The sequence below is a fragment of the Cervus elaphus genome, chromosome 9 (genome assembly GCF_910594005.1).
Source record: "Cervus elaphus chromosome 9, mCerEla1.1, whole genome shotgun sequence".
In the NCBI taxonomy this organism is placed as follows: domain Eukaryota; kingdom Metazoa; phylum Chordata; class Mammalia; order Artiodactyla; family Cervidae; genus Cervus; species Cervus elaphus.
This window is the reverse complement of record NC_057823.1, coordinates 25,568,893-25,582,965: the sequence shown is the minus strand read 5'-3', so window position 1 is coordinate 25,582,965 and position 14,073 is coordinate 25,568,893. Positions and strand designations below refer to the sequence as shown.

General features: G+C 38.2%; 1 protein-coding gene across 6 annotated transcripts in view; it reads left to right on the top strand.

Annotated features, from left to right (window-relative positions):
* Positions 1-14,073, top strand: part of CDC42SE2 (CDC42 small effector 2) — a 108,235-nt gene that overhangs the window by 20,206 nt on the left and 73,956 nt on the right. For 3 of the 6 annotated variants that reach the window (XM_043912179.1, XM_043912180.1, XM_043912181.1), the window contains exon 2: positions 9,472-9,634. The exons of 1 other annotated variant lie outside the window; for it this stretch is intronic. The gene's annotated coding sequence lies outside the window, so the exon portion shown is untranslated. The remainder of the gene's footprint in view (positions 1-9,471; positions 9,635-14,073) is intronic. 2 more of the 6 variants (XM_043912182.1, XM_043912183.1) reach the window with 1 other exon arrangement.

The following is a 14,073-nucleotide window of genomic DNA, read 5'->3' as shown; positions in this document are numbered from 1 at the left end:
AAAATGGCTAAGAATCTATTTTCCATTTGTTGTTATTTTTCTTTAAAGTCTTCCCCCCTCCAACTTTCGATCCTCAATGAACAATTTGTCAGTTTGTCTTACTTTTAGGCCCTTGTGTGCTTCTCTGCAAGACAGTGATGTGATTTATCACATCTTCATTCCTTATTAAGGCAATTGGGACAAGTTAAATATGTACTGACTTTCTCAAGATAAGTTGAGATTTCAGCCCCCTCTGCATTTACCAGAAATAATACCATACTGAGTCACTCTCTGAAAAAGCACAGCTGGTAGAAGAAATTGCGTGTTAATGATGTTGTCAGTGTAAGACGAAGCAAACTCAAGTACCTGTTATTTGGGTTAATATTATGAAGGAGCAGAAAACATTATCCTTGGTCAAATAGGCTTGATTAAGTTCGCAGGGTGTATCAAATCTAAATCAAACTAAAATGTAACAATTTCATTTGACGCTATGGAAAATTAATACAAGATAAAGAGAACAAGTTACTGATCAGTTTGGGAACTGTGACTTATTCTGCCTTGAAGGGAATTTATGTATGTATAATTTAGTTAGGTAGTGTTTTCTTTTCTTTTTTTTTTTTTTTTTGGTGTATGTGCTCCCGAAGTGAGCACTGTGTTTTTCTTATGTGGGCTTAAATAAAAACATTCAGTTATTCAATAAACACTTAACTGCTTTAGTTATGTGCCAGTTACTCAGGTATTAGGCTTTCGGCTGCAAAATAAAAATTTGTCTCTTCATAAGACCCTGCATTCTGGTTGGTGATGAAAATAAGTGAGTTATATTTAATACATACATTATATATAAAGCATTTATAATGTCAAACAAAAATTAAAGCACTGTGAGGAAAAAGGAAAGCATGGGAGCAAGATGGGGAGGGCCAGGCTAGGGAATAGGGAATGCCATTTCAAACAGGATTGCAAAGAAAGGACTCAGTGGAAAGATAATAAAGAGATAGCCATTACAGCATCATGTGATGACTATGGGAAATACTGGCAGCAGTCTAGATATCCATCTCTATGAGATTGGTTAAATGTGTAGTCGAATACTGCACGGTAAATAATGTAGTCCTACATATACTGAATGATCTCCAGATTCATGAAGCAATAAAAACAAGTTGCAGAATGATACACAGAATATGTTACCATGATGTCTGTCAGGTTCATGATATATTTTTCTAAATGAATGGAATCTCAGCGGAATGATACATAACTTATTAATGGTCATCTTTGGAATGAAGGGTGTTTTGTGGATAGGAGAATAAGGGTGAAACACTTTATATCCCATTTTACTATATATTTGTACTGTCTAGTCAAAATAAGTGGTTAAGATGTAAAATAAGTACGTGGAAAACTGTACAAATAGAAGACGATGGAAAAACACACATTTGTAAAACCTAGTGGCCTAGATAGCCATCTCTCCTAGATAGTAAGCAAATGGGATAGTGAACAGAAAACGTGCATTCACTTCTGTGATGAGCTGGAGACCTTGTTGACGGTGACTGTTCCAAAGGAAGGCCAAGTCCTGTTTTAGCTGGGTAATGAGTTACAGTGATTATGACTGTAACATTGAGATTTCTCTTGACTTTTTCCACTCTTCTAATCAAATGGAAGCTATATTTATTTCCTGGAGTTTCCACAGGGAAGTACCACAGAAACTTGTTCTCTCACCATTGTGGAGGTTGGAGGTAAAAAATCAAGGTGTCAGCTGGGCCATGAGTCCTGAAACCTGTAGGAGAACCCTTCCTCGCCTTGCCCTCGCCTCTGGTGGGTTGCTGGCGGTCTTTGGTATTCCCCAGGCTTGCAGTTGCATAATTCAGCGTCTGATGTCAGCGTGTGGTTTTTCGTTAGTGTGTCTTGTTTTCTTCACAAGGCCAGCTTCTCATAATGACACTGATCATACTGGATTTAGGGGCCCACCCTACTCCAGTGTGACGTCACTAACAACCCTGTTTCCAAATAAGGTCACATTCAGAGGGACTGGGGTTAGGACTTCAACATATTTGAGGTCGGGGGGAGTGGGCTTAGAGAGAGAATGGGACCAAATTCCATCCATAGCAGTCTTTCCCAGTGAAGGTTGCTTCCATATTACAGCCTTTCTTCTATGCAGAAGTGTTTTTGGAAAGTTGTATAGAAAGATAATGTTTTACAGTTTATTTTACTCTTACTGTAAAGTTGTTCTCATGGAGAGAAAAAAAAATCTCATCATGTACTGTACAAATATGTACAGCAACATATTTATTGAAAGTGATGTTTTAATGAAAACAAAATTTTTTTCTTCTGTGGTAAAAGGAAAGTATGGAGATTATAAGTAGTAATGAGTTAAACATGACAGTGAGTTACTCATTTAGACATTTTATGTGCTTTTTTTTTAAAGTCATACCATGAAGATAAATACCTTATATTCTTTCTTTGCATTTTTATTCTCACTCATGCAAAAATAGCTTCCTTTTCAGAAAGGACAAATTCCTCCCACCCACCCCCCACCACTCCCCACTCTGTTCTTAGTAGTTTTTCTTGTGCCCATAGCCATTACACTTCTGTGAAACATTAGGAAACCTTTAAAGTTCTCCCTTGCCTTTCCCTCTTTCCCATGTATAAATCAGAAACCAAATATTTGTTAGCCTCCAAAATCTTTTTAAAAGTTAGTATGTCCCAAATAAGCCCTTTTTTTTTTTTTTTTTTTCCCAAATAAGCCTTTTTTGATGCCACTTTACCCTTGGAGAAATGTGTTGTATGTAAACAAATTGACAACTTGGCATTTAGGTGCCTCTGTTTTTTTCACAATCGAAAGGGAAAGGAGACGCTCCTTTCTTTCATTGTAATTGAAAATATCTCATTTTTTTCCTTTAAAATGTGCATTAATATAGAAAAACAATGTATTTAGTTATTTTTATGATTAATAATTCCTCTGATTTTTTTTTTTATGAAACACACAGTTAAATCTCACATCTTAGAAAGTTATTCTTATTTGGGCGGGCTAAGTAATGTACTTTAATTCAGTTGCTACCTAGTCATGTTTTAAATATTTTATGAATATAGGTGTCTTAAAATCTTGAGGATCCGTTTGGTCTTTAGATATTGTCTAGTCTGACATTCTTTCAAATGTAGGAATATTTTTAGTGTCCCTGATCTATAAAACTTCTAGTGACTGAATTCACTACTTTTCTAGACAACCCAGTATCTTTTGGAGGCCTCTCTGAAACTTGTACGTTAGTGGCTCTTGATCCATCTTTGACAATCAACCCACAGTAAGTCTTTTTTCCTCTTTTCACATGCGGTATACTAAGACCCACGATTATTTGAAGGTTGTCATATCTTTCCCTCTGCTTTTTGCTAGGCTAACTCTCTTATGTGACATAATTTTCAGACTTCGCCATCCTGCTTTCTCTTCTCTGGATGCATTCTAGTTTATTAATGTCTCTGAAGATGTAGCACCCAAAACAGGATGCCATAGTCCCGAACTTCTATATCTGAAATTCTGGGCCTAAGTGACACCTCCCTCCCCGGTTTGTAGGTACAGGCAGAATTGACATACTCTGCAGCGTAAGTGCGTACATAATACACGGGAAGAGTGCCCATCATAGGTTTGGAGGGTTGGAGAAGGCTTCCTAAAGGAAGTGATGGCCATGTCAAGTTCTAAAGAGTATGTCCTGCAGAGGTGGTCAGCAAGTATGATACTCCAGAAGCAAGAGAGTGAGCCTAGTGTTCTTGAGAAGCAAAAAGAAACTGAGAATGGTTGAATGCACAGCTATGAACTGAAGAGGCAGTAAATGAGGTTGTAGACAAAAATGGGGAACAAACCATAAAGGCCCTTGGAAATCATATTAAGGAACTGAACTGTTCCTAAGGATAACGGTGAGTCATTAAAGGGCATATTAAGGTAGGAAAAAAACACAGTCAGACATTGATTTTAGAAGGATCGTTCTAGCTGAAATGGAAATGAATTGGAGGGACTGAGACAGGCAACCAGGAGATCGGTTAGCAATTATTATGGAACTTTTTAGACGTGGTGGGGGTGCCCAGACCTTGACTAGTGGCTTTGGGCTTGAGAAGAAACAGGTTAGAAAAATAGTTGAGAGAATTTGGTTACTTGGCTATGGAGGGAGAGAATGAAGGACAGGAGACAAGGATAATGAATACCCTTGTTTTTGGTGTGGGAACTGGGTAGATGAGGGAGCTGAATGGGATGGGGTAGAGGACTGGTGGGGAGGAGGTAGAGCTCAGTGAAGCTGGAGGCAAAGGTGAAGCGCTGTACGCGGCTGGGTGTGTGAGGCTGCGAAGCTTCGGGCTGGAGATGGGACTTTCATCAGTATCCAAATAGTGGTTGAACTCAGGAGTGACTGGAGTGACCAGGGGAGCGTTTGTAGCATGAAAGGAGGAGGGCACTGGACAGAGCCCTCAAGAACCGTTGTCTAGTATTTGAGCTGCAGGCTTTGGTGTCTTTGGATTATTTGGGAACCCGCAAAGAAGGAAGAAATCCAGACTTATGACATACTTATTTAGTAGAAACCCACCTAAATTTTTTGATTTGTGGAAAGAAAAGGGTCCTCAAGTGATCGTCCCTACTCACCTGTCACAGTAACTGAAATTCATGCTATTAAACATTCTCTACTTTGGATTAAGGTATCATCTCTCTAGGAGTTAAAATGCATATATTCCTAAAGAGCGTTAAAGTTTTAATACTTTGGTGATGTTTTTAGGTTCCTAGGTTTTATTTATTTATTTTTTAATTAAAAAAATTTTTTTTGGCTGTACAGCTTGGCATGTGGGTTATTAACTTCCCTGACCAGGGATTGAACCGCCACCCCTGCAGTGGAAGCACAGAGTATTAACCACTGGATTGTCAGGGAAATCCTAGGTCCCTAAGTTTGAATCTGGAATTCAGATCAGAAGAACAGAGAAATTTCAAAAAGATTGGTTTTGGAAAGTGTGACCTTGCTGAGGAGTATGAGACCAGAGAGGGAGCGGGACTTGAAGCACTGAGGTCACCAGTCACTTGGATGAGGAGATGAGAGCCAGTGTGTGTGTATTTGGAAAGTGGATGGTGCTTTGAATAGCAAAGAGCTAAAGGGAAAATCTTGGAAGTATTTTAGTTACGTATTAGGGTGACCATATAATTTATCATCTAAACTGGGACATACTGAGATAGTTTATCCTCTTAAACTGGGACATACTGAGATAGAAAGGGGAGTGGCTTTTAATAATTACTTTGTGAAAACCTGTGTAAACTGGGACAATCTAAGCAGATAAGGACTGGATGAACAGTTAGTAATGCTCTAGTTGTAATGTGCTTGTATATTATATACATATTATATATATGGACCTGTATACAATAATAGCATAATGAAATAGTATCAGTTTCTGGCTACCATGTGCCAAGTGTGTAAACACTTGATATGTGTTATTTCATCCTTAAAGAATTCTCTGAAGTGGCATTGTCCTCATTTATAGTTGATGAAACTTTCTCATGAAAGTAAAATGTTCTGCCTGCAGTTCTCTATGGCAGTCAAAATTGAAAATAATGAAATGGCTTAATACTAACCATAAACAATATACAGGTAAACTCTTATTAAACACTGCGTCATACTGCAGTTGCTGCAAATCTGTATATGTATTTAAAACTGTCCTGTGACTTGGCTAGGAAAATTACTCTGGTAATGTTGTATCATGTGTTAAACCCCATTCCCGTCTGATGTCCACATTCCTGAGGGCTTACTTTGTGGCAGACCGTGTTTCAAGCATTTTACATGTATTAATCTAATTGAGACTGCAAAATTGCCTTATGAATTATACCCTATTTTATAGTTTAGCAAAGTGAGGCATGGTGAATAACTTGCCTAAAGTCAACACATCTAATAAGTGGCAAAGCCAGAATTCAAACTTTGACAGTTTGACTCCAGGATCTATTTTCTTTCTTATTGAAGTGTAGTTGATATACAATGTTGTGTTAATTTCTGCTGTACATCAAAGTGGTTCAGTTACACATATATACTTTTTCATATTCTTTTCCAATATGACTTATCACAGGGCATTGAATATAGTTCCATGTGCTGTACAGTAGGACCTTATTGTTTACTCTTTCTGTATATAATAGTTGGTGTCTGCTGATCCGAACTCCCAGTCCTTTGCTCTCCCATCCCTCCTCCCCCTCGGTAACCACTAGTCTCTCCCATCCCTCCTCCCCTTTGATAACCACTAGTTCTCTGTAACCGTGAGTCTGTTTGTTTCTTTGATATGTTCACTTGTGTTGTATTTTAGACTCCACATATAAGTGATATCGTATGGTATTTGTGTTTCTCTTTCTGATTTACTTTGCTTAATATGATAATCTCTGGGTCTGTCCATGTTGCTGCATATGACATTTTGCTCCTTTTTATGGCCGAGTAATACTCCATTGTACGTTCACACCACGCCTTTTTTATCTCCCCGCCTGTCAGAGGGCATGAGGTTATTTCAGTGTCTTGGCTGTTTTGAGTATTGCTGCTGTGAACAAAGGGGTCTGCATATGTGCTCAAGAATGGGATTGCTGGGTCACATGGTAGTTCCGTTTTTAGTTTTTCGAGGAACCTCTGTACTGTTTTTCATAGTGACTGCACTAGTTTATATTTCTACCAAAAGTGTAGTAAGGTTCCCTTTTCTCCACACCCTTTCCAACATCTTTTAATGGTAGAACTTTTAACGATGGCCATTCTGAATGGTGCGAAGTGATACCTCATTGAAATTTTGGTTCGCATTTCTCTAATAATTAGCCATGTTGAGCATCTTTTCATGTGCCTGTTGGACATCTGTATATCTTTGGAGAAATGTCTGTTTAGATCTGTCCTTTTTTTATTGTTTGTTTTTTTGTTGTTGTTGAGTTGTATGACCTCTTTATATATTTTGGAAATTAAACCCTCAGTGGTCACATCATTTGCAAATATTTTCTCCCAGTTTGTAGATCGTCTTTTTGTTTTGTTTATGCTATGCAAAAGCTTATAAGCGGGACACAACTGAAGTGACTTAGCTCTTGATTAGGTCCTGCTTATTTAGTTTGCTTTTATTTCTATTGCCTTGGGAGACTGACCCAAGAGAATATTGGTATGATTTATATCAGAGAATGTCTTGCCTCTCTTCTCTTCTAGAAGTTTTTGGTGTCTTATATTTAAGTTTTTAAGTCATTTTGAGTTTTTTTTTATGTTCAGTGTGAGGATGTATTGTGACTTAATTGATTTACATGCATGAGATATTATACTTTTGAAAGAGTTATTTTCTGAAGAGAGAAAAGATTGTGGCCGTTTCTTTCTTTTTTAGTTTTTCTAAAAAAATTTTTTTTAATTTTATATTGGAGTGTAGTTGATTAACAATGTTGTGTTAGTTTCGGGTGTACATGTGGCCATGATTTTCAAACTTAATGCATTAAAAGGGTTCTATTTTTCATATTAATCAGTCTTGCTACCAATTACTAACTTGCAATGAATTACTTTATCTTAAAATTAATTACATATATTGAAAGTATGCCATTTGGTTAATTTACACACACACACACACACACACACACATCCATGACACACACACACACACACACTAATTTACACACACACACACACACACACATACCCACCTCCCCATGAAACTATCACCACACTCAATGTAATAAAAGTATCTCCAGCAAAAGTTTCTTTTCAGCTGTTTGTAGGCCTTTCCTTGTCTCTTGGCCACATACCCTGCCTGTTCCTAGGCAGTCAGCTGAACTGCTTTCTATCACTTGTGGTTCTGGAATTTTATATAAATGGATTCTATACTATATACTCTTGATATGGCTTCTCAGCATAATAATTTTGAGATCCATTCATTTCAATGAATGTGTAATATTTTTTACTGCAAGTAGTATTACATTAAATGGCTTTATATTTTGTTTATTTACACATCTGTTGGTGGAAAGATGAGTTGTTTCTAGTTTTTGGCTCTTAAAAATAAAGCTGCTTTGTGGACGTACACTTTAATTTTTCTTAGATAAATACCTAGGAATGTAATGGCTGGGGTATAGAGTAAGTGAACAAATGTTCTGTAGAAAAGAATTGATTTTTGAGTATTGATTTTGTATCTGTAACCTTCCTAAACTCATTCCATTAGTTCTGGTCATCTTTCTGATTTCTTAATTATTCAAATTAAGCATAATGACCCAGTTCACTGTCAGCTTAGCTTTGAAGAAATGTATAAACTTATAAAATGTAATGTGTCATTTTGATATGTAGCATCCCCAGTATTTTCTTTTTACGAAATACTAAATATTCCTTACAATATGGGACCTTGAAATTTCAAGCTATCATTATTTAAATAGTTGAATTTATAGGCAGTTTCAAGAAAGTAATTGATTCTGAGGGAGGAATTGCTGGGGTTTTTTTATGGTTTTTATGAGACTCTTAGAATCTGTTCAAATTATATATCTAGAGAATCAGCCACTTGGATGATTTGGGGAGGATGAGGGAGAGTATACGATAAAGACTTTTGAGGTTTGAGTCTAGAACTGAAACTGCAAGGATTCCAGTCCAGTTTACTGAAATGAGAAAGACTGTCAGAAAGCAGTGGATTTGGGATTACCAGTTCCGCCTGGACATGTTGGATTTTAGACCTGTTGTTTGTTGACTGTTTTAAGTGCTTATATGTTTATTTGGAGGACTATAAATGAAGAAATATATATTTTAGGTTAAGAATAGACCTGAGATCATGTAAATAGTTACTTGCAGAATTAGATCTCAAACCTAGCGACCTCCAGAGCCAACGTGGTTGTTTTTATGCTGTATTGTATCCACAAGGCAGAAAAACAGACTTGGCTTTGATAGTAATAAATATTTCCCATGAGCTATTATAAATATATAGCAGAGTTTGCAAGTTCAGATGCCAGCAGACTCCAGACAGATAATTGTGAGCTGGATTATGATAGAAGAGAGTGATGACATGTATGGAGAACTGCAAAACCCATGTCCCATCTGAAAGATTAGCTGCTGATCAGCTCCAGCAGATTATCACCAGGTGGGAAAGTGGGCCCAGTGTTGCCAGATCTTCTGGTTTTTTTTTTTTTTTTCCTCCAAGAGAGGTCAGATCATTTGATTTTTATGTGAAGGCTTCTAATTTATAAATGTCGGGAGCTCTGCTTTAGCGCCCTGTGTAAGCCAGCCCTGTGGGCTGCCACCAAACACAAATGTGTATTGCATTCCACCCGGCACACAGGAGTTGCACCTGGTATATTGTGGACATGACAATAAACTTACATGATGGGAAAGGGTGGTAACTGTGTAATAAGCACATTACACCCTTTGAAGTATAAGTTGCTTAGTTTGAACATTGGACTCAGTGAATCTGGTATTTAAATTCGGTTTTCACGTGGATCAGTTAATCATAGGTGGGTGGGGGTGGGGGAAGGAATTGCTCCCGGCAGCTTTTTGCCTCCTAATTGCATGCTTTCATTTGCAGATAGGACCAGCTGTGAGTGTGTGGATTTTTGAGTAAAACCTCGAACCCAAATGAAAAGAAACCGTCAAGGAACAGCTCCCACTGACAGTGAGTCTGCAGTCATCTGTATGCATAATACAGAATGTTCTCAACCCAGAGATAGCTCTTTTGAAAGGAGTGAGTGGTGAGTCTGACTACCCCCACTGGTGATTAATCTAAATCCTTCCCATAAAGAGAGGGCTACTCCTCCTGCATGCTTAGTATTTACTGACTGTCAAATAGTAAGCTAATTTTTGTGTTACAGAAAATGACTCCAGCATGGTTTAAGAGAATTCTTTACCGCTAACAGTGTGTTTAATGTATGTTTGCAATTTGACTTTCTTCTTCAGTTAGACACATCCCTTCCTTTGCCTATGTATTTTCTGTCATTTTTTTTTTTTTCACCAGTCCAAATCACACATCTTCCAAGGCTTGTCTTTCTTGATATATTCAGCCATCTTTAAAGAGATGGTCATCATAGTTACAGCATCCAGTGTAATCTTCATTATGTAGGTCTCATTGCCTTTGGAAGTGATTGTTCCAAAGGTCTGGGCGTGAGATCCAGTTTTGGCCAATGGGAAATAAAAGGAAAGTCAGAGAGAAGCTATTGAGAAAGGTTTTCTTGCTTTTGAGAAAAAGGAAAAGAAGTGGTCCCTCCTCCAGAGCTTGTTTTATTTGAGTGTGACATCTGGAGCTGATGTCGATCTTGTGCTGCCAGCCTGAAGGGTCATTCCCTTTCCTAAAGAAGGGCAGAGGCAAGAATTACAGAGAAGTAGAACTGGGCCACATTCAGTACTCCTTGAATCATCTTCACAGTAGATTCCTTTATTATGTGATAAAGTACACTGTCTTATTGTTTAAGCAGTTTTGCTTTTAGATTTTCTGTTACTTGTTGTGGAAATCATTCCAGTTCGTTTGATTCTCCTCTTTCTTTTTACCCACTGGCATTTATACGTCATTATGTTCTGAACTGTCTAGTAATGTTTGTGTGTCTTGACTTTGTAGCACATTATAAACTTTGTGATGTCAAGGACTGTGTTTATGTCCCTGTTGTGTCTGACACATTTATGTCTTCTTAAAAAGTCATCATTGTACATTTACTGAACTAAAGTATTTGAACAGGAGAGGATTTGGAAAGTCAATTCATAGATTTAAGTCATTATGCTCTTTCTATGCACATTTCTTTAACCACACTGCTTTCCTCTAGTAAAGGTTGGCTTTTGATTTAAGATGACTTGTGTGTAACACATTTTCAGCTGGTTAGTTCTACTCAGTTTGCTGTTTGTTTTTATTCACCTTTGCCATGAAAATCAGCTCCTCTCCTATATGTTTGAAAATTGGCTTTTAATCTCATAGGTTTTGCTATGTTCTTTGTTAATAGAGATGGAATCGTTTTCCGTTTTCTGTGCTAATTATAGGAATGAGGGACATGGATAGTAAGAATGTCATAAATGAGGAATAATTTGCATTTGGCTTTGCAGTGCATGTTGACAAAAAGACTTCCTGACGTTTGCATCTCTGTTCTGTTCCTAGGACCTGGTTTTGTGTAAGGGATTGAGGAAGGAGGGTTGATGATGATCTAGTGTCTTTGAGGAGCCTTGAGTCACAGGATGGAGTATTTAGCTGATTCTATTTTAAATTTATTTATTTATTTTTTAAAAAAATTTTTGGCTGCTTCTGGTGGCAGGCAGGATCTCAGTTCCCCAAGTAGGGAACAAATCTGTGTCTCCTGCAGTGGAAGTGGAGTTTTAACCACTGGACCCAGGGAAGCCCCAAAATGATTCTATTTTAAAACTCGTTAAAACCACCTTTCCTCCTCCTCTAACTCAAGATATCCATGCAGTTGTTTATCTTTTCTTTAGATTCTGCTATTATAATCTTGAAAAAGTGAAATAAGAACCTTGTTTTCTTCCTGAAAATCTAGTTTTGATTTCAACTTTGTTAAGGAATATCATAAGCCTTTGTTGTAATCTGCTAATACATTCTGAATCCTTCAAAATGATTTATATTCAGGGAAGAATTTACTTTCTCATTGTTGTTCTGTGAATAAATGGGGGGTAGTAACTTTTTAAGAAGATAGGGAAAGTTGAATGTTGTGCTTGAACCATTATTTTTAATTCAGTAATGTTAACAGACTGGTTCCAGATAGGACAAGGAGTCCGTCAAGGCTGTATATTGTCACCCTGCTTATTTAACTTACATGCAGAGTGCATCATGAGAAACACTGGACTGGAAGAAGCACAAGCTGGAATCAAGATTGCCGGGAGAAATATCAGTAACTTCAGATATGCAGATGACACCACCCTTATGGTTGAAAGTGAAGAGGAACTAAAAAGCCTCTTAATGAAAGTGAAAGAGGAGAGTGAAAAAGTTGGCTTAAAGCTCAACATTCAGAAAACTAAAATCATGGCATCTGGTCCCATCACTTCATAGGAAATAGATGGGGAAACAGTGTAAGACTTTATTTTGGGGGGCTCCAAAATCACTGCAGATGGTGATTGCAGCCATAAAATTAAAAGACACTTAACTCCTTGGAAGGAAAATTATGACCAACCTAGACAGAATATTAAAAAGCAGAGACATTATTTTGCCAACAGAGGTCCATCTAGTCAAGGCTATGGTTTTTCCAGTGGTCATGTATGGATGTGAGAGTTGGACCATGAAGAAAGCTGAGCGCCGAAAAATTGATGCTTGTGAACTATGGTGTTGGAGAAGACTCTTGAGAGTCCCTTGGACTGCAGTGAGATCCAACCAGTCCATCCTAAAGGAGATCAGTCCTGGGTGTTCATTGGATGGACTGATGTTGAAGCTGAAACTCCAATACTTTGGCCACCTCATGTGAAGAGCTGACTCATTGGAAAAGACCCTGATGCTGGGGGGTATTGGGGGCAGGAGGAGAAGGGGACGAGAGAGGATGAGATGGTTGGATGGCATCACCGACTCGATGGACATGAGTTTGAATAAACTCTGGGAGTAGTTGATGGACAGGGAGGCCTGGTGTGCTGCGATTCATGGGGTCGCAAAGAGTCAGACACGACTGAGCAACTGAACTGAACTGAATGTCATTATTTAGTAGAATAAGTTCAGATCACCAAGTTGAGCTATAATGTACTTTGTTTCATGTAGGAATGAAACATGTGTCTTAACCTCTGGCAGTCATGGCAGACATATGATATAAACCTATCAGAATGATCTTTGTGGACATTTGCTAGAAATACTGGGATCAAGGTACTTTTTTTCCTGCTGAATTTCAGCCCGGCAACTATCTTCCAACCATAAAACGAAAGTCAGTTGAGTAAGAAGCCAACAGGGAAGGAGGAGACAGAGCAGAAACACACCCTGATCACCTTTGTTGAGATGCTGAAGCAAGTCTTCCCTAAAGATGGTATAAGTGAAGTTGCTCAGTCATGTCCGACTCTTTACGACCCCATGGACTGTAGCCTACCAGATTCCTCAGTCCATGGAATTTTCCAGGCAAGAGTACTGGAGTGGGTTGCCATTTCCTTTTCCAGATGGTATACCTAGACTTTATTCAGTTACATGAGCCAATAAGTTCCAGAGTGTCACAGCATCAGTTCAGTTCAGTTGCTTAGTTGTGTCCGACTCTTTGTGTGACCCCATGGACTGCAACACGCCAGGCTTCCCTGACCATCACCAACTCTGGAGCTTGCTCAAACTCATGTCCATGGAGTTGGTGATGCCATCCAGCCATCTCATCCTCTGTTGTTCCCTTCTTCTCCTGCCTTCGATCTTTCCCAGCATCAGGGTCTTTTCCAGTGAGTCAGTTCTTCGCATCAGGTAGCCAAAGTGTTGGAACATATACATCATAGCATATACATGTTTATTATAACCTATTCTATTACCATAAAATGATAACTCAAAGGACTTGCTAAGACTTGGATTGTGAATTAGGCAAGTCTCTGATACAGGTGTGCAAGGTGGCAGATAATGCAATCGTTTCTTTGATTTTTTTTTCAGGTTAAGTACAAGAGTTAAGGTGGTAAACAAATATGTAATCTGGACCATTACTGGTGGAGCTTAGTGTGACAGAAAGAGGCTGACAGTATCAGAACAACCCTCCTAATGGATAGGTTCTTCACTGAGGTTTGGTCCTAGAGGAAAAGGAATAGCCATCATCTGTGCTGATTCAGCTCTTTGTGGGAGACGCCTGCCGAACCGCTGACTCCTCTGGAACCGTAAACGAATAGTTGTGCAGTGCCAGGGTTTTGGCTGACCTTTAAAACAGTAGTGTGGTGTTATTGTTTTTTTTTTCACAAGAAGACATGAGAAGCGTACAGGACAATCCTTTATTGCAAATCTTGGGGCCAGGTATAGTTTGAAATTTTGTACTTTTTAGATTTCAGAAAAGTTCATGTATGTTTAACCTGATACCTTTTATTTATGGAAGGGACATGTAGCTTTCTATTATTGATACTATGAATAATAATGTCTTTCATTAAATGACAGGCTTGGTGTACTTTTCAGCGTTATCTTAACTGTTTGATAAATTATATTCATTTTTACACTTGAGAAAATTAAAGGCACTAGGTGACTTTTATCAAGGTTTATACAGCTAGGAAGTAG